Below are 23,624 nucleotides of genomic sequence, written 5' to 3'. Positions count from 1 at the left end.
GTAAATACCTTCTACATAATGATAAACGTTAGCAGTGAGGGAGGAGAACACGAGTGAAAGACTCCAATCCGTTTGGAAACAGCAAGTGAAGTTATGGTCATTTCATCTTAAAAATAGCGCACGGCTGCTCCCCCACACCCGCCACAGGGAAAGGCGCCGCGCTCCATAAATCACCCGCCTTACAGCGCGGCTCCCCCTGGGTGCCCAGGAGCAGCCTCGAGGCCCTTACGTGCATTTTGGAGAGGAGATGTACTTAGTTGCTATTTTTAATTTTTTCCCAAGCCAGTTCTTAAAACAGATTTCGCCCTCAAAGAAATTTTCTTGTTATTTTAAGAAGCATCTTCCACTGCAAGCGCGTGTAAATCACAATTGGTAATGGCCAGGGATCGTGTCATCAACACAGCCAAGAACGCCTTGGAGCTGAGCAATAAGCCTGGGATACTAATTACAGGGAGGAATGTCACACTTGGGAAACGGGTTTAGATAAGGGATCCTGACATTGAAATGTCTAGGAATTTGGGGTTAGTTGGCTAATAACATTCCTTCTAATTTAAAATGTAATAAATAATGGCTTGTGGAACCAAATGAATCTTATCTGTATGGAAAAACTCTCTGACAGTGATTGAACTTGGAGAGTGAGGGTGAGAGGGGACCCCTGGGTTCCAGGGTGCCTGTCAGGACCACCACGCAGCGTTGACTGTGACCGTGAGGAGCCTGACAGCCGCCCTCCCCCAGAGCCGCCCTGCCCCGCCTCCAGTGCCGGCTGTTCCTTCCACATGGCCATCAGCTGCTTGGAAATGGCACTTTTTAGAGGGGCTTAGTGGTAACGAATCATGCTCCGATTTTAGCAACAGCAGTTGACGGGTGTTCAAGAAGGTAATAAATGTTTTCCCAACAGATTTCTATTAGGAAAGAATGTTTACCTGGCGGCCCTATTCTGGGATGCGGCACAAAGAGGTAATTCCTTTCATTCTTTCCTCCCATTCCAGGGCGGACTCGATCTGAGAAACGCGTGTTTTCATCTGCAGCTGTGCTGTCACGGATCAGGGAAAACATGCGGAGGTATATCAGTCTCAGTCCAGGTGGAAAGCAGCAGAGAGGGCGGGGCAGCTCCGGGGGAAGCAGGCCCTCCTGGGCTCCAGCTGGGGGATCACAGGGAAGCCACCAGACTCTGTTGCCTTCGTCTGTTAGGGGTGAGAACACCTCTACCGTGTCCCAGGTTCTTTTATGGGTCAAGTGAGGCAGAGCATATGAAATGCTTTTGGACGTTACAGGGAGTGTGTCGGCATTATCATTAGTTCATTCGAGAGGAATTTGGACCCTAGTATATGTGTGCATCCACAAAGTTATAGAAGAAAATAAAAGTTCACTCCAGCCATGTTAGCTGACCAAGCTGATAACAGACGTTCCTTCCCACTCTGAACACATAAGGTACTGGGTAAACTGTTTTCAAATATGCTTTAAAAATGCATGTCCAGAACGTGAGAGGATATTTGCAAATGTCTTATCAGATAAAGCACTAGTAGTATCCAAGATCTATAAAGAACTTACCAAACTCAACATCCAAAGAACAAATAATCCAATCCAGAAATGGGCAGAAGACATGAACAGACATTTCTCCAAAGAAGACGTACAAATGGCCAACAGACACATGAAAAAATGCTCAACATCACTCGGCATCAGGGAAATACAAATCAAAACCACAATGAGATATCATCTCACACCAGTCAGAATGGCTAAAATTAACAAGTCAGGAAACGACAGATGTTGGCGAGGATGCGAAAAAAGGGGAGCCGTCCCACACTGTTGGTGTGAATGCAAGCTGGTGCAGCCACTCTGGAAAACAGTATGGAGGTTCCTCAGAAAGTTGAAAATAGAGCTACCCTATGGCCCAGCAATTGTGCTACTGGGTATTTATCCCAAAGATACAGATGTAGCGATTCAAAGGAGCACCTGTACCCCAGTAGTTATAGCAGCAATGTCCACAATAGCCAAACAATGGAAGGAGTCCAGATGTCTATCAACAGATGAATGGATAAAGACGATATATATATATATATATATATATATATATATATATATATATATATATATATATATACACACACACACGCAAATACACACACACACACACACACACATAATGGAATACTACTCAGCTATCAAAAATGAAATCTTGCCATTTGCAACGACATGGATGGAACTAGAGGGTATTATGCTAAGCAAAATAAGTCAATCAGAGAGACAATTGTCATATGATCTCACTCATACGTGGAATTTAAGAAACAAAACAGAGGATCGTAGGGGAAGAGAGGAAAAAACAAAATAAGGCAAAATCAGAGAGGGAGACAAACCATAAGAGACTCTTAAGCATAGGAAACAAACTGAGGGTTGCTAGAGTGGGGGAGGTGGGGGGGTAATGAGGGGAAGGACATTAAGGAGGGCACATGATGTAATGAGCACTGGGTATTATATAAGACTGATGAATTGCTGACCTCTACCTCTGAAACTAATATGTTAATTAATTGAATTTAAATTTTAAAATAAATTTAAAAAATAAATTGACATAAACAAACAAAAAAATGTATGTCCAACCTTGAAAAGAGGGAAGGCCCTAGCTACCATAAGAGAAGAGAGAATTAGAGCCACATTAGTGAGTGAATGAGTTTATGCCACCACAAGCCTGGGGTGTATCAGATTTGGGTGTAGGCTCTGGAATCCAAAGGCTTTGGGGTATTGATGCACTCAGGGGACAAAAGATATGTCCTTGGGTTGACAGGACATGAGATCTGGGGTCAGAGTAAATCCAGGTTTTGGAAAGCCTGAAATTTATACAAACCTGCAGGAAGTATCCTCTTTAAATAAAAAAATTGGAATTACAAATACAGAATTGGATACAAAAGTAGTATTTATTTAAGATGAGAAATCATCAAAAATAAAATTTTAAAAGATGCAAAGTAACAAAGTATTTTTAAACTGTTAATAATATATTACCAAATAATTATTATAACTATCACAAAATAATTATTATAACATTATAACAATTATTATATAATAGTATTTTAAATGTTATATCAGTTAACTTTCTGCAATACTTTAAAAATATTATTTCCTAAAATTCTGGCTCCCTACTTTTTTTTTTTTTTTAAAGATTTTATTTATTTATTCGACAGAGATAGAGACAGCCAGCGAGAGAGGGAACACAAGCAGGGGGAGTGGGAGAGGAAGAAGCAGGCTCCCAGCAGAGGAGCCTGATGTGGGGCTCGATCCCATAACGCCGGGATCACGCCCTGAGTCGAAGGCAGACGCTTAACCGATGTGCCACCCAGGCGCCCCTGGCTCCCTACTTTTTGATTACTTTGTATGATAACAATATATTATCCTATTCCTGTAGGAAAAATAAAGCATTAATGAAGTTTTCTTTCTATCGTCATGGTTAATTTAAATTTATTATAATTAGTGATACTTTGATAAAGTTTTTTATCTTTACAACCCATAATTGGTAATGTCATGTGAATTTTCAGGATTGTTGTCAAATTTGCTTTTCTCGTATATGAGTTGTAAGATCACAGGGCATTTAAATTTTTCTTACTGGCGCGCCTGGGTTACTCAGTCGGTTAAGCTTTGGCCTTTGGCTCAGGTCATGATCCCAGGGTCCTGGGATGGAGCCCCTGCATCGGGCTCCCTGCTCAGCCCCTGCTTGTATGCTCTTGCTCTCTTGTTTTCTCTCGCTCTCAAATAAATAAATAAATCTTAAAAAAAATTTTTTTTTCTTATTAAGAGGTGAGCCACATATATTGTTTGAATTGGTGGCCCTCACCCACTGGATGTGATCAATGCCCCGGTCTCTGTAGTGGGTTGTAAGTTTTATTTTTGTCTTCTTCAGTGTCAGTATTTCATGTGAAACAGTGAGTTTAATCTCTTTTCTCAATGTGTTCATATTATCTCTTCTTTTTGTTAACTGGCAGGAGCATTATGTCTAAATACTTGAGCCCCAGGTACTGTGGACTTGGACTCCAAGAAGCAGACAGAGAAAACATGAATGCACTTACGGGGACACGTGTGATGAAGGGACAAAGGACCGGGGACACACACGCGCTCACAGGTATGGAGAGAACGCACCAGTATAAATATTGGAAACGGAGATGTTGTTAAAGGAAAAACGGATGGGGGCCACAGTTGCAAAACACAGACCCAGCACTCACAGTCACTTAACCAAGGTTTAAACAGTCCCGATTTCCTGGAAATGCTGGCTCCGACCTTAAACAAAACTGCCATGATTGATGGGATAGAGGTGACATGAGCGGTCACAAACCTCCCCGTTAGGACATTTGCCACGAACGATACCTTCCTCTCTAAAGTTGTTGACTAGATTGGCAGCAAGAAAACTCCCTTCCCCTCTCTCCCCCACCCCTGCCCCTTTCCCTCTGTTCTTCCCCCCCACCCTGTTTCTCTGTTTTCTTTTGTTGTTTTCAATTATTCAAAGTTCACTGCAGTTTTATTTAGTCATATCAAAACAAATGGAGAGGAAAACCTGAAGCAGGAGATGAACAGCAATTGGGGAAATCTTGCAAAACCACAGAATAATTCTGGTGCTTGCGGAGACGAAGGCAGTGAAATAGACCCACACTCTTCCTAAGATAGTGAAGGTCAACAACTTCTGGAATCAAAACGACATTTGCCACTTCTTATCTCTTAGAGTCCAAAGACTGCTGTCAGTTGTAATGAGAAATCAGTCTCTTTTTAATTGGTGTCATGAAAGAAAAAAAATGTGTGTGCTTACGTGTGACTGCGTGTGACTGCATGTCAGTGCCTGTGTGTTTTCAAAAGACTGCTCATGCCACCTGACATACAGCTGCTTTCAGTTTTCAAAATCTATTCATAAACATTATCTCATTTAACTAAGAGCAATTTTGTGGGATCTACAGAAAAGGCATCAGCATCGGTGCCAGGGGAAAGAAGAGGAGGAAAATTTCAGCTAGCTATCTCTTGGAGGGCAGCAGGATGCTTACAGAACAGTAATCTTCATCAGAATAAAAAAGAAAATAATTAGTCAAATAAAAACAAGTTTCAAACATGAAGGAAATAACTAATAAGCTGGAGTTCACTAAAATTAAAAATGTCTACTCTGCAAAAGACAAATACATGTCAAAAAATACGTCAGGTCATAGACTGAAGTAAATACTTGCAAAAGACATATCTGATAAAGGACTGCTACCCAAATATTCAAAAAATACTCAACAACAACAACAACAACAAAAAACTCACTAAAAATGAGCCAAAGACCTTAAACAGTCACCTCACCAAAAAAGATATATAGATGGCAAATAAGCATATGACGAGATGCTCCGAATGTCATCAGGGAAATAATCACGTAAACTACATATGAGATATCCCTGCACATGGATGAGAATGGCCCAAATCCAGAGCAGTGATGACGCCACATGCTGGACAGACTGTGGTACCACAGGAACTCTGGGAATGCAAAATGGTCCAACTGTCAACCAAGCCATAAAAAGCCATGGAGGAACCTTAAATGTATCTTACCAAGTAAAAGAAACCAGTCTGAAAAAGCTACCTATCATATGATTCCCACTACATGACATTCTGGAAAAGGCAAAACTAGAGACAGTAAAAATAATAATAATAAAATAAAAAACAATCCCTGGTTGCCAGGGGTCAGAGGGGAGGTACAGATGACAAGGCTGAGCGCGGAGGAGTTTTAGGACAGTGAGACTGTTCTGCATGACACTACAAATGTGGGTACATGTCATGATACGTTTGTCAAAACCTATAGGATGGGCAACATCAAGCGTGCCCCGGATGTAAACTACGGACTTGGGGTGGTAGTGAGGGGTCCATGTAGGCTCATCCATTGTAACAGATGTACCCTCCATGGGATGGTGACAGTAGGGGAGTCAACGCACGTGTGGGGACGGGGTGTATATGGGAACACCATGTACTTGCCACTCAATTTTGCTGCGAACCTGAAACTACCCCCAAAATTAAATTACTAATTAATGAAAGTAAATGGCAACAGAAATCATCCAGATTTAACGTGCATTAGGAGACCTTAATTGCAATCACTCGGGTGGGTTCCATGTTAGTTTTGTGAGAAAACATTTACAAGTCGATCTTTTACAATCGCTTCTCACGGTGTTAATAGAAAACCCTGAGTGGAAATCAGAATTCAATCGTCAGGTCAGTGCAAGTTGAAACCCTGGATTGCAGGGTAGCTTAAGTGCTTTACACATGTGTCAAAGATCAGCTGATTTAGTTACAGGCTTGGTTGTCTGCCCAGCACGGCAATAGCGATGGCATTATCAGTGGCACCAATACAGGATCAGCTTTTCATTCCAGACGTGTGAATCACTTCAGGTATTGGAACAACAGCACAGGGATTTCTCCCAAAGGCGAGGATTGCAGCATGCCTTCGCACATAGACAATGAGATCGGAAATACTCAGTTACACATACATGGAAAACAGCAGTCTTGCCTTGCGGTATCTCTTTGAAAAACCCGGCATAAACAGGAGAGAACGTGCAAAGGCCATACTACTTTCACTTAGGAGAAGATGAATGGGCTAAAATGCACATTTCATGAAAGCTGTCTGCGTCACCTGTCCCAGAATATGTTGATTCCAGTCAGAAATGCGTGCTAAGTTATCCCAACTGATTAAAACCTTCAGCGTCACAGATAGCCAGAAAATTAACTGTGCCCCCAGTACAGCCTTTTTAAAAACTCTGTGGGCACAGTGAGAGCCATAGGATTACAGATTGTTTATAAATGCCTTAACTCCATCAAAATCATTATTTTATTTAGAAGATAGCCCTTTCTTACAGACAGTTCTTATGTAGAGTCTAACTTCATCCATTCTCTTGGTTTAATTATTTTGTAGGTGAAAAATTGAACTAGACTTTTTATTTTTTCAAACAATTGTTGTCTCTGAAGAATCATTCCTGCTTCTCTTTACCTCTCTCCTTCAGCACAGCTCGGACATCCCTGCACGGGGAGGACTTCTAGAACCCCTTCCTGGTAAATACCCTGCTTATATTCTCTTCGGTTATGGTCCAGTGTCTGAGGTTTGTGTCTTGCCCACTGGACTGTGAAGAACTTGAGGGCAGGGAACCTGTACTTGGTCTGGTTACTGGCATCAAGAAGATACTCGTTACGTGTTTGATGAGTAAACGAATGTATGAGTGAGCGTTGGGAACAACTTTCTTACTTCTTCAACACATTTCAGATCACACAAGTATAAAAAGTTGAGGTAGATAGCTTTCTTTAGATGTAGGGGGATTGAACTACCAGCTCAACCTTTCTCAAACTTGAATAATATATCAATCCCTTTTTTTTCCACCAGGACTTCTTTGCCTAACTTGACATATACGGGAAGTTACAAAGCTGATATCACAAACACCAAAGTCCCACCACATAGAATGTTAACTTACCCTTTTACCATATTTGTTCCTGGGTACTTTTCAAGATAGATTTACAAGTAAAGGTCCCTTTCCACAGATACATTGTGCGGATCATGGACTTTCTGCCTCTCAGCTCCAAGTTCACCCATTTTTGCCTGCTCTGTGAGAACGGATGTGTATCCTTTATCTATCTGTGCCCTGCCAGCTCCAGGCAGCTCTCTCTTCTCTCTGTGGCTGTGTTCTTTGAGCTTTGGCTGCTTTGTCTCCAACAATGACACCTGTCTCTTCAACTCATGAAGACTGGATGGCGGGGTATGGGGGAGGAGGGAGTTGGTGTTCCTCCTGGGTCCCTCTCCCTTCCCTAAGGCCTAGAAGTCTGATGCAGGAAGTGAGCTGGGTTAATCATAGCGCTCACATCTTTGGTTGCTGTCTCTCTGGGATTACTTTCTTTCGTGGCCTGATGCTCGATATTTTGGGGGTCACTCTTGTTGTTTCAGGAGGAAAGGTAAATCCAGCCCCTTGTTACTCTGTCTTGGCCAGCTGCAGAAGAATGCCTTTTCCTACGTTTTTCATTTAAATGCTTGTTTTTCTACTCTTTTTCTTTTTTCATAATTGCAACATTTAAGGCTACAAGGTTTCCTGTGAATATTTTTTCCATATCCCCCCAATTTTTGACATTTGGCTCCCTTATTGTTCATTTTCATGGTTTCTAATGTCTATTTTGTTATATTATTTAATCTAGTGTCTAAAAGGCTTTGAATCATTTTGTCATAAAATATGCATAGAATTGCAGAGAATAGTAGAATGAATTCCTACATACCGTTCACCCAGGTTCAACAGTCCTGAGATTTCGCACATCTGTTTCATGTTGTCATTTCCGTTTTCCTTTTTCTTTGTTATTTTCAAGAAGATCCTAGACAACATGTCATTTTCCTCCCACATATTTCAGTCTCTAATGTATAAAAACTTTATCTTCCTTAACCCCAATGTTATCACACTTAATAAAATTAGCAATAATTCTTCAGAATCATTTTATAATCAGACCATGATCAGATTCTCCCAATTGTCTGAAAAATATCTGTACAGATTGTTTATTCAAATTAGGATGGAATCAAGGGCCACTCATTACACTTGGTTGTTGTGTTTTTTAGTCTCTTTTAATCAAACGGAGTCCCCCCTCTCCGCCCTTTCTCCTGCCACGGCTTCTTCAGTAAGCTAGATCAGTTGTCCCATAGAAGGTCCCACATTCTGATTCGTTTCTTTGCTTCCTTGTGATTTTACTTAACGTCCTTCTCCATCCCCTGTATTTCCTCCAGCTAACCTGGGAGGATTGACTAGATCAGGTTTAATTTTTTTTTTTTTTGTGGCAAGAATATGTTACAGTTGGTGCTGTGTTCTTCATATTGAATTACATCAGGAGGCACCTGGTTTCTATTTTTAGTGATGCTAAGATTGATCATAGGGTTCGGGTGGTGACAGCCTGATCTCCCCATTATAGCTTTCCACCAACCATTGATCAAGCGATATTATCCTTTGATGATTGTTGCATGACTCAATTATTTCATTTGGGGTGACAAAGTGGTGATGATTTTCTGATTCTATCATTCCTTCCACAATTATTACCTGGAGTTCCTCTGAAAGTAAGAACTTTCTCTCTTCAACTAGGGCTATTTGATTATCCTGAAAGGCAAGATGAGTGCTTAATTCTTTTCTTTTAATTGCCAATTCTTGGAGGAAGACACACTTCCAGTGTGTCCGGTGAGTTGGGTCTCTCTCCCTCTCTCTGTCGCTCTCATATATTCAACTCATTAAATGAATTGAATGGTTATATGTTTCTTATTCCCCAGTTGTGCCCCTTTGTGAGATGAGGGCCCCATGGAACCACAAGGCTTGCTTCAGTGGTGAAGTGGGGGATAACATTTCCCTCAGGGGCTAGAAGCCATCTTTTCCTATAAAGCCAAGATGCTGCTGGGGCCAGGCTGGCTGGATGCCATTTTTCAAGCAAGACTTGTTGGGTCCTTCCCACCCTGTTAGTCACCGAGTCTGAGTTTACCTGCCCCCTGATGAGGATATTGGGTCACACGGCCTCCATGAGTCAGATGAGCAGCTTCAATCAGAGCCAGAGAGCAAGTCAATAGCAGTTTTCAAAAGGGGTGTGCTTGGTGGTTACTCCAGGGAAGTCACAAGTCCATCACCCCTAGCTTATGCATTGAGGTGGAGGCTGTGTCCCTTTGCCCACTGGACATAAGCATTAGTCACAGTGACACACAGCTCAGAGGAGTTGGGAGGATGAGTCCCCAAGAGGACCGCCACTTCTCTATATCAGCTCTTTCTGATCAGAAGCATCCCCTTTGACACTTATGGGAGGGAAATACAAGCATAGAACACACAAACATGAAAAAACCCCCACCAAACATCCAGATGTGAAAGCAGCTACACCAGCAATATTAATTAACTTTATGCCTTATTAGAAAAACACAAATTTAAGATACTTTCGAAGGGGACATATGTGGCTACCTATTTCTGCTTGGGTCCAATAAAGAGAAAGAAACCACACAGTAATTTAACAAAGAAAGTTAAATGTAAGGAATTAATAACTGTAACAGGGGATTGGAATGATAAGGCATTAGCTAGTAAGAAGAGAACTCTGAAGAGTACAGAAATAGCAAATGTAAGGAGCAGCCACGACACTGAGGGCTGGGATAAAACTCCCTGCCATGCTTCTCAGCCTTGCACCAATAGGGCTGAGGCCCAGAGTTTTATGAGAAGACACAGCTGGCTGCGGTTTACTGGACGGCAGAAAACTTGCCCTAGTGTTGTCGTGCTGGTCATATTCGTGGGAAATCTGCCCTGGAGGGTGCCGCAGAAAGCTGTTTGGAGGGAAGGACTGAGCTACAAAACTACCCAAGGGGTCTGGGGGAGCTGCTGCTGGGTGCTGCTGGCGTCAGACCCCCCAGCACGGGCACTGCATGCCGAGCACTGGAGAAGCAGCAGGCTGCGTGGGAGCTGGGCACTGGGGAAGTCCGCTGGACTACTGGGCCACACCTGAACAAGGGGGCGAAACCCTTTCCTCCTGCACTCGCTACTGACAAAGCTCAGTACTAGTCCAGCAGACAAAGGAAAAATTTATAGAGGACTCATGTACATTTTCACAGCAGCCAAGAAAGGGTGAGTTTGGAGCTGAGGGGCAGAAAGTCCAAGATTGGCACACCACATCTGTTGAAAGAGACCTTTACTTGTATACGTAGAGCAAAACCCGGAAGCAAATATGATACACAGTAAAGTTAAAATTTGAAGTGGTGGGACTATTGTTGTTCTGTTCTTTGTAAGACACTAGAATAATTAAATGCAAGCCTGGAACAAAAGAACAGGAGGAAAGCAAATATGTGATAAAAGACTTATATCCAATTCTACAAAATGTTCTACAAAATGCAGTTCTCAAAACTCAATAAGAAAACAACGATCTAAAAAATGCACAAAAGACTGGAACACAGTTTACCAAAGAAGATATACTGATAGCAAATAAGCACATGAAAATTTCTCAAAATCACTCGTCATTAAGTAAACATAAATTCAAACCAAGAAATATCACTAAGCACTTATAATAATGGCTTAAATTTAAAAGACTGATACTACCAAGTGTTGCTGAAGATGTGGGGGAATTGGAATTCTCATACATTGCTTATGGGAATGTAAAATATACAATTACTTTAGAAAATAATTTGGTAGTTTCTTAAAAAGTTAAACATAGGCCTGTCATAAGATCTAGCTATTCACTTAAGTATTTATATAAGTGAAATGAAAGAATATGTCTGTACAAAGATTTGTACAGGTATGCTCATAGCAATTTTGTTCATTGTAACCAAAAAGTGAACATAACTTAGTATCTAGAAATAGGTAGATGGATAAACAAATTCTGGTATAGCCATACAATGGAGTACACCTTGGCAATAAGCAGGAGTGAGTGACTGATACGTGCAACATCATGAATGAATCTCAAAATAATTGTGCCGTTTATATAAAACTCTACAAAAACCAGGCCAGTCTGTAGTATCAGAGAGAAGATCATCGGTTCCCTGCAGAATGGGGGTGGGGTGGCTGAGGAGGACATGGTGGGGGGTCAGACAGCAGCACAAGGGAACTTTGGGAGTGATGCATATGGTCATCACCTTGTTTGTGCTTAAGTAAGTCAAACTTAGAAGACTGTGCATTTTCAGTTTATGTGGTTTATTGTCTTCAACTATACTTCAATACAGCTATTTAAAGAGAGATACAGTGAGACATCATTTAACATTCATTACATGGAAAATATTCTAGAGATTTGATGGTATGTAATCATTGCAAGGGTGTGGAAGAAAACACTACCATGTATTGTTTATGGGATATGAATGGGGAAAGGCATCTAGGAGGGTGATTCATCTGAATCCTTCAAGATTCAGTAGGTGTGGGGCGCCTGGGTGGCTCAGTCGGTTACGCGTCTGCCTTCAGCTCAGGTCCATGAGATCGAGCCCCACGTCGAGCTCACTGCTTCGCAGGGAGTCTGCTTCTCCCCCTCCCTCTGCTCATGCTCTTTCTCTTCTTTCAAGTAAGTAAATAAAATCTTTTTTTAAAAAAAGATTCAGTTGATGCATTTAAAAAGTGCTGGTAGGGGGCTTTCTGGGAAGATGGCGACCTAAATGCAGCCCTGACACCCTCCTCTCCCAAGACTTCTTTTGGGCAAAATAGCTGCTGGTCGTCCAGACTTCCATGGTTTGCCTTGATTTGCTGAAGGGGCCTTGGAATCTGCCTGGTGCACAGGGGAAGGGACATTGCTAGTTTTCCCCCACCACTGGTCTACAAGACAGCCTGAGGACCAGTCAGAGGAGAGCGCGAGATGGTCTAGATCAATGGGCTCATGGAAGGAGCTTGGCTTGTGCAGATCCACAGGTCCGAGAGGGGAAAGACACATGGCTTTTCTTAGGATTACCTGCTTGTGCTCTGCAGAGAAAGAGCAGACTTGGACTGAGCCCTCCCAAATTGCAAGACTGGGAGAGTGTTGGCAGTAAAGCTGAGAGGACTAGGAGAAAATAGACTCCCCCATGTCCACAGGGAACAGCTAACTTGCCTCTAGGGAGGAAGCTACTCCACCTCCTGCAACTTACACAACGGTTGCTTATGACACCATCGGGAGCTGGCTCTGAGCCCCTCAGGGGGACTAGAGCCACAAAGGAGCAAGAGAGAACACTGTGGATGCAGCAGCCAGAGAGTGGAAGAACCGGGAGAACGCACTGAACCTGCAGTGCCTAGTGACAGAGAGCTGTTTCTAAGCGGGCCCAGATGGTAGGCTCCAACATAAGTGCATAAAAGAGAACATGCAGAGAGACTCAAAATAGCATATGAATTCACTCAGGAACTAAAAAGCAAAACCAAAAAAATACTATTTTCAAATTTAAAAATTCAGTAGGGAATTGAAGGAGGCAAAAATCAGTGTATCAAGTCATGCACGACAAGGGCACACATTATGTCTAAACGGGTTTTGTTCCAGGAATGTCAGGGTGGTTTAATACTCAAAATTACGTTACCAAAAGGGGGCAAGGAGGAGAGTTATATGATCATCTCATAGATCTAGAAAAGCACACTTGATAACATTTAACACCTATGCATGATTAAACAAACTGTTGGAAACTAGGAATAGAATGAAAACTTCTTAATCTCAAAGAAAGCATCTACAAAAAGCCCTCAGCACCCATTACACTTCCTGCTAAAGAACCGAAGGCTTTCCCTCCGTGGGTGAGAATGAGACCATGTGACCAGCTATCACCACTTCTCTCGTTGCCAAGCAAGGAGTTCTAGCAAGAAAAAATTTTAAAAGCATATAGTAGTGAAAGGAGGAAATAAAGCTACCATTATTTTCAGATATGATGGTGTATGTGGGGAAAAAAGACAAAAGGTTTAGAGGCAGACTACTAGAATTAATAACTGAATTTAGTAAGTTTACTGGATAGCAGTTTATTAAACGAGAAACAATTGTGGAAATTAAAGTCCCAATAACATTTTGCTAGTAACCATCAGAATGGGTAAAATGGGACAAAAATTATTATATAAAAGTGCTATCTTTGATGGGAAACAACAGGAATTCTCATAAACTGCTGTGGGAGTCTGAATTGGTACAACGACTTTGAACAATTGCTTAGCAGTATCTAATGAAGCTGAGCATACGTGTGCCCTTTGCACCAGCAACTCCACTCCTAAGAGTATGCACTACAGGTGTGCACAAACACGTGTACCCCTATACAAATGCTTGTACTGGCATGTTTCTCATGAGTGAAAAAGCCAACAAGTGCAAACAATCTGTCCATCAGTAGTAGAATGGATACATAAATTATGGTGCATTCATAGAATGGAATATTATAGGAGACTAAACCACCCAGTTCTAAATGGGTGAATGGCCCAATAAAATATTGAACAAGAGAAGCCACCCGCAAAAAGTATATATTCTATGGGGTGCCCAGCTGGCTCAGTCAGTAGAGCATGCCACTTTCGATCTTGGGATTGTGAGTTCAAGCTCCAGTCTGGGTATAAAGATTGTTTTTTTAAAAAGTACATCTTCTATGATTCCATTTGTATAATGTTCAAAATAAGTCAAAACATATCTATAATGATAAAAGTCAGAATAGTGATTCCATGTGGGAGTGGTAATTTCTGAAAGGGGTCAGGAAAGAGGTACATGAGATGCTGGCAACTTTATGTTGATTTGGGTGATGATTAGATGGGTGTATTCTTGCAAAAATGTCTGAGTTGGACACTTAGGATCTGTGCCTGTTTATGTGTTACCCTTCAATTAAAATGTTGTAAAAATCCATCAATAAAAATAACCATTCCTTTAAAAAAAATCGGTGCATGTATTGAAGGAGAGGTTATTCATTGCTAAGACACACATTTGTAGCCCAGGAGATCAAGTGGAAGATAGTCTCAACAGCAGGTCTAAAGCATGAAGGGAAGGATGAGAACAGTGGGAGACACATCTGAAAGACCTTATTTCAAATACTAGGTTTTCCAGAGGAGACAAAGAATAAAGAGAGGGGCAATAACAGAATATACACTGAGACCCTTCAGCAAGAGAGAGACCCCAGTAGTGAATCTGAGTGCTATCCTACTCCAGGGAAGCCTGCAGACCTACATAGATGCGGGCAGGTCCCAGAAAAACTCTGAACTGCAAGGATAAAGGCAAAACTGAAGAGCTTCCACACTAAAAAATAAACTTACTGGAGAAAAAGATTGCAAATACTACTGAATGTCTCCTCTGTCATTACTTGAGGCTAGGAAAGAGAGAGTATTTATGAAGTGCAGCTAAAAAAAGGTTGCAACCCAAGAATCCATATCCAGCCAAAGTAGCACTTAACCAGGTGACAACAGAAACACAGATGGGGACACGTGTGGTTTCCAGGCTGACACTCACACTCCATGTGGTGAATAGACTACAGAAAGCTAGCTACAATAAATGATAATGTATTAGAAAATCGACTTGAAGATGGAAAAATATGAAGTGGAGAATACTTTTGAGCTATGACTCTAGGGATATATGGTTAACTCCCAGTGGTTGATGATAGATTGTTTAAGTTTCTAGAATTCTGTATAAATGCTAAATAAGGAATCTTCTAATAGAAAAGCATTGTGCAAAGAAAACCCTGTCAATAGGCTGGAAGTAAAATATCCGATTATCTTACCTAAATGATAGTTAGGAAAAGTCTGGGACCCACAGGAAGCAAAGCTGTCTGAAGATCTTGTCTGACAAGAAGAAATAGGAGAGATAAAAGTAAGAGAGAATAAAACGAATGCCACAAAGTTAGTACCACCCAGAGATGACCACAAGAGGGTCCCCTGCTCTGCACCCAGGTCTTAGAGCCCCCAACTTTCTTCCATGCAGAGTCCACCTTCCAGGCAAAGAGCATCCAGGATGTGTGATAGGAGGTGGGGAGAAAGGGTCATGACCACCCCTTTTCTTCCAGACTGTGCTCTGCATTCCTGGGACTACACTATACCTTGACCAAACAGATCTGAGTGAACTCCTAGGATCTGAACATCCTTCTTCCCAAGTCTATTCTCCAGGGGATGAACACACAAGGCAGGACCCAGTGGTGGGCAAGGGACTTCTGTGTGTGTGTGTGTGTGTGTGTGTGTGTTGGGGAAGGTTGATGAAGCTTGCCTGTGTGTGCTAGTGTGTCCACACCCATAAGCATGATGTTCCCCTTGCGGGAACGGAGCCAGGTTGGGAAGGAAGGAGGGTGGGCTGTGGGCCAGTATCCTGGACCAAGAGTAGCCCTCTCTGCGCTGTCTTTTTCCAGAGCAGATCTCCAAGAAGTCTGAGAATTCTGAATTTGAGCCTGGGCTTCCAGAGTATTATGAAGATTTATTTGTCACAGCAGAAGGATAACATATTTTTTAATAACAGCTTGTTAGTTTGATTTACAACTTTTGCATATTTAGACGAATGGTACGTGGGTCTCCTTTTGTATTCTTCCCGGGTCCTGGGGCAAGAACGATGTCAGGACAGCATTCTACATGGCAAATGATGAGCCATGAATTCAGAGCAGAAAGATATCGCTTGGGCTGGTGTGAGCTGTCAAGAAAAGCTTCGTGAGAATTCACTGCAAATCATGGTTGGTTAGGCTGAAAGGATACAGCTGAGATTAGGCTAACTGAAAAGTCAAATATCTTTTTTTAGGCTCTTGGATATAGATAGCGGAGATCACAAATCGTGTGTGCTTAATTTGTGCTTAATTTATAAAGGCGAGCCCAGGGAGGTTCAGCAGATAGCAGAACGGGGCCAACCCCATGTCTCCTGGCTGTCAGCTCCCTGCTTCTCCACGTGCCCATTAGCTTCCGTTAGCCTGGTAGGAGCAGCGCCTTTGGAAAAACAGGAGTGTGGAGGTTGGAGGGAGGGCTCAGGGAGTGACAGAGAGGAGACCGGAGCTCCCCAAACTTTTCTAACCAGAGGCAAACTAGCCTGAAGTAGCCACCTTTGAAATCTCATACTTGATCTTTAAAGGTAATATGAATTGTATTTTTCTTTAATGAGGCTTTGAAATCAGACTGAGCATACAATTCAAGTGCTGTCCATTAACCAGTGGCTTTGGGCAAGTTATTGAAACTTTGAGCCTCAGTTTCCTCATCTGCAAAATGGAAAGGGTGGTAATACCAGGTCAGTGTGAAGAGTAGACGCTATAACGTGTATCTAGCCTTGTGCCTAATATGTGTGAGCCGATGTGCTCTCCCTGGTATGTGTGGGACCAGAACTTCCCTAATGAAATGGCCACTCATGGTGTGGTGTGGGGTCCCATGGCTTTGCTCTGTACATCAGGACAGTATTATTTATGTTTAGAATGTCTGTTGCAACTTATTTACTCCCTTTGGAAGATGATATGCCAGCAACAGCTGAGTTTTGAAGAACTGATGACACGTTGACTTAGAATGAACACGGAGTAACGCTCAGGCCTGTGCGGTAGCTCACCACCAGTGGAGATTCTTGGACGAAGGGCAAGCTTTCCTTTCCAGAGTTCCAGTCTATTTTTGTCAGCAAGGAGAGGTGATATGGCTTATTTTGTAATAATCCTAGTAATCCTATGATGATATGCATGTTCTAAATCTACTAATGAGTTGGCTAAGATGTGGTATTCTGCTTTTCTAGATATTTAGGGAGCATATCTGAGTTGCTGTAAAAGCCATGGAATTGTTCATATGTTGTGCAGAAGGGACAGGGAAGAGAGATTTGACAGTATTTTAAGAAAACTAGCAAACATCTTAAATATGAAATTTGTATGCATCTTAAAATGAAATTGGAAAAAATATAGGAATATAGCTTTGGCGGTAGGGAATTTTAGAAGAAGTGGGATGTTAAATTGCATAGAGCTATCACTGGGTGCTGCGAGAAACACAGTTGCTCTCCCGGCGTCTTCCTCCTCCTTTCGGATTTCTTTTGACCCCCTGCACCCATATCGCCCACACCCACCCCATGCCTCAGACAACCACCAACCTGTTCTCTGTGAGCTCCTTTTTTTGGTTTTTATTTGTTTGTTTTTAGGTTCCACATGTAAGTGAGACCATACAGTATTTACCATTTTCTGTCAGACTTATTTCACTCAGCATAATGCCCTGAAGATCCATTCATGTTGTCACAAACAGTAAGATTTCATTCTTTTTTATGGCTGAAATAATATGTTAGGACTTAAGTCTACCATTTTATGGTATTTTGTAAATGTTTGTTCCCTCTGTGTTTTGTTTGTTTCCCTTTTCCTGCATTCCTCTAGGGAATTACTTGAAAGATATTTGGTAATCAATTTTGATTTCTCTGAAGATTACTTTGAATATATCATATATATGTGGGTGTGTATACATATGTATAGTTTAAAATACATTATGGTATATATAATTTATGTATATGTATATCTCACACACACACTTCAGGATCTGATTCTGGGTGTTTGCAACATGGTAGTTCACTTCTAAAATTTTTTTGGGTTGATTCTGGTTGGTTTCATGCATTAGTCATTGAGAGTCTCCCTGGAATGTCACAAACATATTTAAATAGTAGTTAATAGTGGAATAGAGAAACCTTACCGTTTAGGGGGCACCTGGTTGACTCAGTAGGTTAAATGGCTGACTCTTGATTTCGGCTCAGGTCATGAGATCAAGTCCCGTGTGGGGCTCCACACTCAGCGGGGAGTCTGCTGGAGATTCTGTCCCTTGCCCTGACCCCCTTGCTCTCTCTCTAATCAATAAATAAATCTTAAAAAAAAAAAGAAAAGAAACCTTACCATTTAGGTCCCTTTGCAAATCCCCCTTTTAAAATATACTTTTCTTAAATATTTCCTCTTCTTACATTGAAAAATCACATCTTGCTTTCAACCATCAAAGGCTGGTCTGTTGTATTTCTCATATATTCATCTCTTCCATTATTCTTTATTCATTCCTAATGTTCCACGTTTCCTTCTGTTATCATTTCCTTTCCGTTTGAAGAATTTCCTTTGGCAGTTATTTTAAGGAAGGTTTATTAGTGACAAATTATTTTAGTTTTCCTTTATCTGAGAATGTATTTCACCTTCATTTCTGAAAGATATTGTTGGGGGCATCTGGCTGGCTCAGTCGGTTAAGTGTCTGCCTTCAGCTCAGGTCATGATTCTGGGGTCCAGGGACCAAGCCCTGCATCGGGGTCCCTGCTCAGCAGGAAATCTCTGCTTCTCCCTCTGCCTCTGCCCACCCCACCCCAGCTCATGTTCTCTTCCTCTCTCAAATAAATGAAATCTTAAAAAAAAAAAAAAGATATTGTTGAATATAGAATTCTCTATTAAAAGTTTTTTTTTTTTTCAGCACTGAGGAAATGTGGTGCCATTCTCTTCAGGCTTCATGGTTTCTGATGAGAAATACACTGCTATTCTAATTGTTTTTCCCCCATAGGAAATGTTTCAATTCTCTCTGAATACTTTCAATGTTTCTCTTTGTTTTTTGTTTTCAAAAATTGTATGATTATATATCTTGGCGTGAATTTCTTTAGGAATTCCTCAGATTCCGGATCTACCTTCAAGTTCACAGACTGTTTCCTTTGTCATTTCCATTCTGCCATTGAGCCCATTCAGTGAGCTTGCTAATTTTATTTTTCAGTTTAAAAATTTTCAATTGGTTCTTTGTATCTTCTATTTCTTTTCTGAGACTTCATTTTTTTTTCTTTGCTTCTAATTGCTTATTGGAGCATATCTGTGATGGTTGCTTGAAAATCTTTGACAGATCTTGTCCCTTCTCCCTGAGGTCAGATGTTCCTGGATCTTGGTGTGGTGACCAATAGTTGATTGTGTTCTGGACTTTTTGGGTATCATGAGAATCTAGTTCTTTAACTCTTCTGCTTTGGCAGGTAGCTACCCTATTTGCCTTTAGAACAGATATCCTGGCCCACTTTCACTTTGTTTTTCTTTCTTACATTTTTGTTGAAATGTCAACTTAGTTTTCAGAGCTTTTGCACTGTTATTTTGGTCTGCCCCATCTGTTATTTTGGTCTGCCCATACTTAGAGGCCAATCTGAATCCCAGTTAGCATTTCACACTGGAATTCACTTCTAAAACTTTTTGCTGTTTGATTCTGGCACATTTCACGCACAGGCTGCTTGACAGTCTCCTAGTACTTCATGTGCATATGTAAGGAACTCTTCTCTCGCTCCTTTCTCTAAGTAATCATTTCCCACTTTATGCTGGAGAGAAGCACTACCTCATTACTACAAGGTGGCAGTGAAAGTCTGGGTGCCACTCACAGTCTCCATAGAAACCATACCCACAGGCTGATAGGAAGAGGAAGATGTGTCACCTCTCTACTAGAGGACAAGGAGGGAATTAGGGCTGGGCCCACAGTACCAGTGCTGGCTATAGTACTTAGCGGAGAGAGGAAAGGATATAGTTAATTTGTGGTATTTGGGAGGAGTAGGGCAGGTATTGTCAAAAGGGGTTCTGTCTTGCTCAGCTTCCCCTTTCCTGGTCTTTCGGTTACAGGGGGGATGTCTTTTCTTGAGGTTTTTATTTTGTCTGCTCCTTGTGTTTCTGGGTTCTGGCCTTCTCTAGCCCCCAGAGCAGGATGTGTGGTGGAAAAATAAGACAGAGAACTCACCTCCATACCCTTTTTTTGGGTTCTGAAGTCCCTGGCTAATTCACCTTGTTTTTTCCACCTTTCAGAGTCTTCTGATACTTATGTATTTTGTCCAGAGTTTTCAGCAATACTTAAAGGAAGTAGTAGGGTGGCATATGTTATTCCATCTTATCTGGAACCAGAAGACACAAACCCTAAGTTTTTGACCTGAACAACTAGAAGATTAGAGTTGACATCAGCTGAGATGAGGAAAGCTATGGGCAGATCAAGTTTGTGCACGAAGATCAGGACTTCAGTCTTGGTTATATTGAGTTTGAAACATCTGCTACTCAAGAGGAGAAATTGAGAGGGCAATTAGATAAATAAGTCTAGAGTTGAGGGGAGATATTTGAGTCGGTGATATAAATTTGGTGTAATCAAACATATAGATCTTTCAAGCCATGGTACTGAATGAGATCACCAAGGGAGCGGGAAGGAAACCAAGTACATTAGGAGATGAGGGAAAAGAGGAAGAATGAGCAGAGGCGACTGAGAAGAGGGAGCTAGCGAGGCAGGAGGAAAACCAAAAGTCTGTGGTATCATGGAAACCAACTGAAGAAAACTGCTTCAAGAGAAAGAGAGAGCTCCCCTGGGTCAGATATTGCTAATGGAAGAGGTTTTGTAATTTGGATTTAAAACATTAAATTTCACAATGCAGAGGTTGCTCATGGCTTTCATAAGAAAAGTTTAGGTCGAATGGTGGGGAAAACATGCGTGGCATGGATTTATATGACAGTGGAATAGAGGAATGGAATAGTGAGTGAAGAATCCTTTTGAGAACTTTTCTTGCAAAAAGGAGAAACTAAATGGGGGAAGTAGCTGGCAGCAGAAGAAAGGTTAGGAGATGATTTGGGGGCTTTCTGTTGGTTTTTTGTTTTTATTTTATTTATTTTTTTAAAGATTATTTATTTATTTGAGAAAGAGAGCAGGAGAGACAGGGAAAGAGAATCTGAAGCAGACTCCACGCTGAGCGCAGAGCTCAACATGGGGCTCAATCCCACCACCGTGAGATCATGACCTGAGCTAAAACCAAGAGTTGGGTGCTCAATTGACTGAACCACCCAGGCGCCCCATTTTTGTTGTTGCTGTTGTTTTGTTTTTAGATGAAGAAATAATAGCATATATGCTGTTGGGAATGATCAAGTAGAGAGAGAAAAGATAATGATGTAGTACAGAGAGGGGAGAATGTTAAAATGATTCCTTGAGTAGAGGAGAAGGAATGGGATCTAATGCACAGAGGCATTGGCTTGAGATAGCAGCGGGGATCGTCCATCCATGGTGGGTGCAGATGGGAAAAGAGTCTGTGAAAAATATCCTCACTTCTCAGCAAGGTACAAAACAAGGACAGCTGCTTGTGAGGGTGGGGTAGGAGGTACTAGAGGTTTGAGGAGAGAAGTAAAGGTGTAAAATAGTCAGCTAGGAGATCTGGGAGTGAATGGATTATGGAAATGTACTAAGGCCCGCCAGTTTTGTTGTTGCAAAAGTAAGATGACACAAATAGAGTGACTATGTGTATGTAGGATAATCTGCTTGGAGAAAGAAATGAATCCATCCAGCTTTAGTCTCTCACGACTTTGTTCCTTTGCCCCACTTACACCACCTTCATTGTCCTATTATTCTTAAAGACCTGCTCTTGAACAAACTACAAAAATAGAGCATTGCAACAAACTTAAGGTGGCAGTTCCAAACATGTGCCCAGTGGCCACATGGAGTATTTTTAAATTGTGAGGGCAACGCAGCGACATCTGTTGGATACTGTGTGAACTACTAGCTCAAGGTAGTTCACAGTTAGATTACTAGATGGTTCTATATTTCTGTCCATTCCTTAATTTATTTGTGAAGCTCAATTTTCTAGCTTTGCTGAAATAAAACACTGCACAGAAATCAGTTGGAGCTTCCAATTTGATTCCAAAGTTGGAAAAGTTCTGCAGCGCCCAACAGCTACACACATCCCTCTAGCAAGTAATTGTGGTTATTTAAGAATAAAATTTAAAAAATTTAAATTTATATTGTTTTTCCAAACAACTGTTAAGTTGTTAAGATATGAAAAATAATGAAGTTGTTTAGAATAAGCTACTTAATATGAAGAATTATTAGCTATTTATATTGGTCTACAGGTGTAATCGGAGACACTAAAGGCACTGAGAAAGTTTGGGAACCTCTGATTTGAGGATGAACTCCTGTTGCTTCCTTTATTTCTTCCATGTAATGGGTCAAGGCCCTTGGGGGATGTAGTTGTGCGCAATAGGACTAGGAAATTCTCACACCTAAATCTAAATCTTGCACGGGATAGCTTATGAAAAATCCTCCCTCCCTCATTACCCTGAAACTTGAGTGGAAATCTCTCTTCCCTGTTCTGATGGCACTTGGCTGCTCCATCAGCATCTGTTCTAACTCTGGTATTTAAAGCCAAAAGGAAACACAGGACTCTCAGCTCCCCCAGAGTCTTGTATCTCAGAGACACCGGGCCATGTGGATCACCAAAGACTTGGCTAGGGTGTTAATCGTTTTGCCAACATTGACTGCAAATGGGTAATTCTTGATAGATGGTTTAGGCCAAATAACTGTGGCCTTAGAACTGTTTTTGTTCTCTCCAGCAAAGATATAGGAACGAATGCCTGTGTGTTGGGGAAACGAGATGCCGCTAAGCTGTATTTATGTATGTGTGCATGTGTGAGCCTGTTACAGCGCTCTGCAAAGATCATCTCTTCTTGATCGGCAACTGTGAGCTTCCCAAGTCAAGACTGCGCTTTCTTCATTTTTGTTAAGTTCAGTACCCAGGACAAGGCCTGGTACATGGCAGACACTGACTGTTTGATGTTAGAATATGGAAATTAATAAATTCCTGTTATCTAATTTGCATAAGCAGATGTACCATAAAAGCTGAAGAAACTTAAGCTGTAGGGCCCCCAAAGAGGTATTTTCATTGTATTTAGTTAAAAATATCTCTTTCTACTTTGCCTTTCCCTCTGTCATATTTGACTTCATGTTTGGTGAGATCAGAGAGGCTGCAAACATTTTTGGGCTCCATCTCAGGGGAAGTGGAGTTAGGGTGCATTTAGTTTGGGAGCTGAATGTTTGTGATTGACATTCACTTTTGTCTATAGTTATGCTAGCCCCCCAGTGTAGAAATGGGTTCTGGGAATCCTTCTGCCCACTGTGAAGGAAACATCCTAGGTTGAGACATGAAGTCTGAGTAAAGTCATGTGAAAGCCTCCCTCAGTGCCCAGTACAGGAGGAATGTCCATTACGGAGGAAAAATGGGACATGGAGGGGAGGTACAGGAAACTGGTCTATAGAAAATCTTCCATCAGGTGTGTAAAAATATAAGCTGATGAGTCATTCTCTATAACACCTAGTCAAAAAGGATATTCTTTTCTGACAAGAATATACTCAAAAGAGTGAAGCATACAGGATACGTTTAGCATACTTTCTTTCCTCATGGGGATTGCATGATACAGAGTTTAACACCGTTTGCTGCTGTGGTACGAACCAATACCAGTACCACAAACGGCAGGGACATCTGTGTGTAAAGTAACACGTTTTATGTATCTTAGCTTG

The 23,624-nt window shown here is 41.5% G+C and overlaps 1 long non-coding RNA gene across 4 annotated transcripts in view; it reads left to right on the top strand.

The window, feature by feature from the left end:
- Window positions 1–23,624, top strand: part of LOC148109328 (uncharacterized) — a 62,913-nt gene that overhangs the window by 3,504 nt on the left and 35,785 nt on the right. For all 4 annotated transcript variants that reach the window (XR_015725899.1, XR_015725898.1, XR_015725896.1 and 1 more), the window contains exons 3-5: window positions 990–1,062; window positions 3,969–4,105; window positions 6,987–7,035. This is a non-coding gene — a long non-coding RNA (uncharacterized LOC148109328). The remainder of the gene's footprint in view (window positions 1–989; window positions 1,063–3,968; window positions 4,106–6,986; window positions 7,036–23,624) is intronic.

This window comes from Ursus americanus, chromosome 10 (genome assembly GCF_024610735.1).
Source record: "Ursus americanus isolate L20-20 chromosome 10, mUrsAme1.1.p, whole genome shotgun sequence".
NCBI lineage: Eukaryota > Metazoa > Chordata > Mammalia > Carnivora > Ursidae > Ursus > Ursus americanus.
Note: the sequence above shows the minus strand (reverse complement) of the source record. Positions and strands in the feature narration are given on the sequence as shown.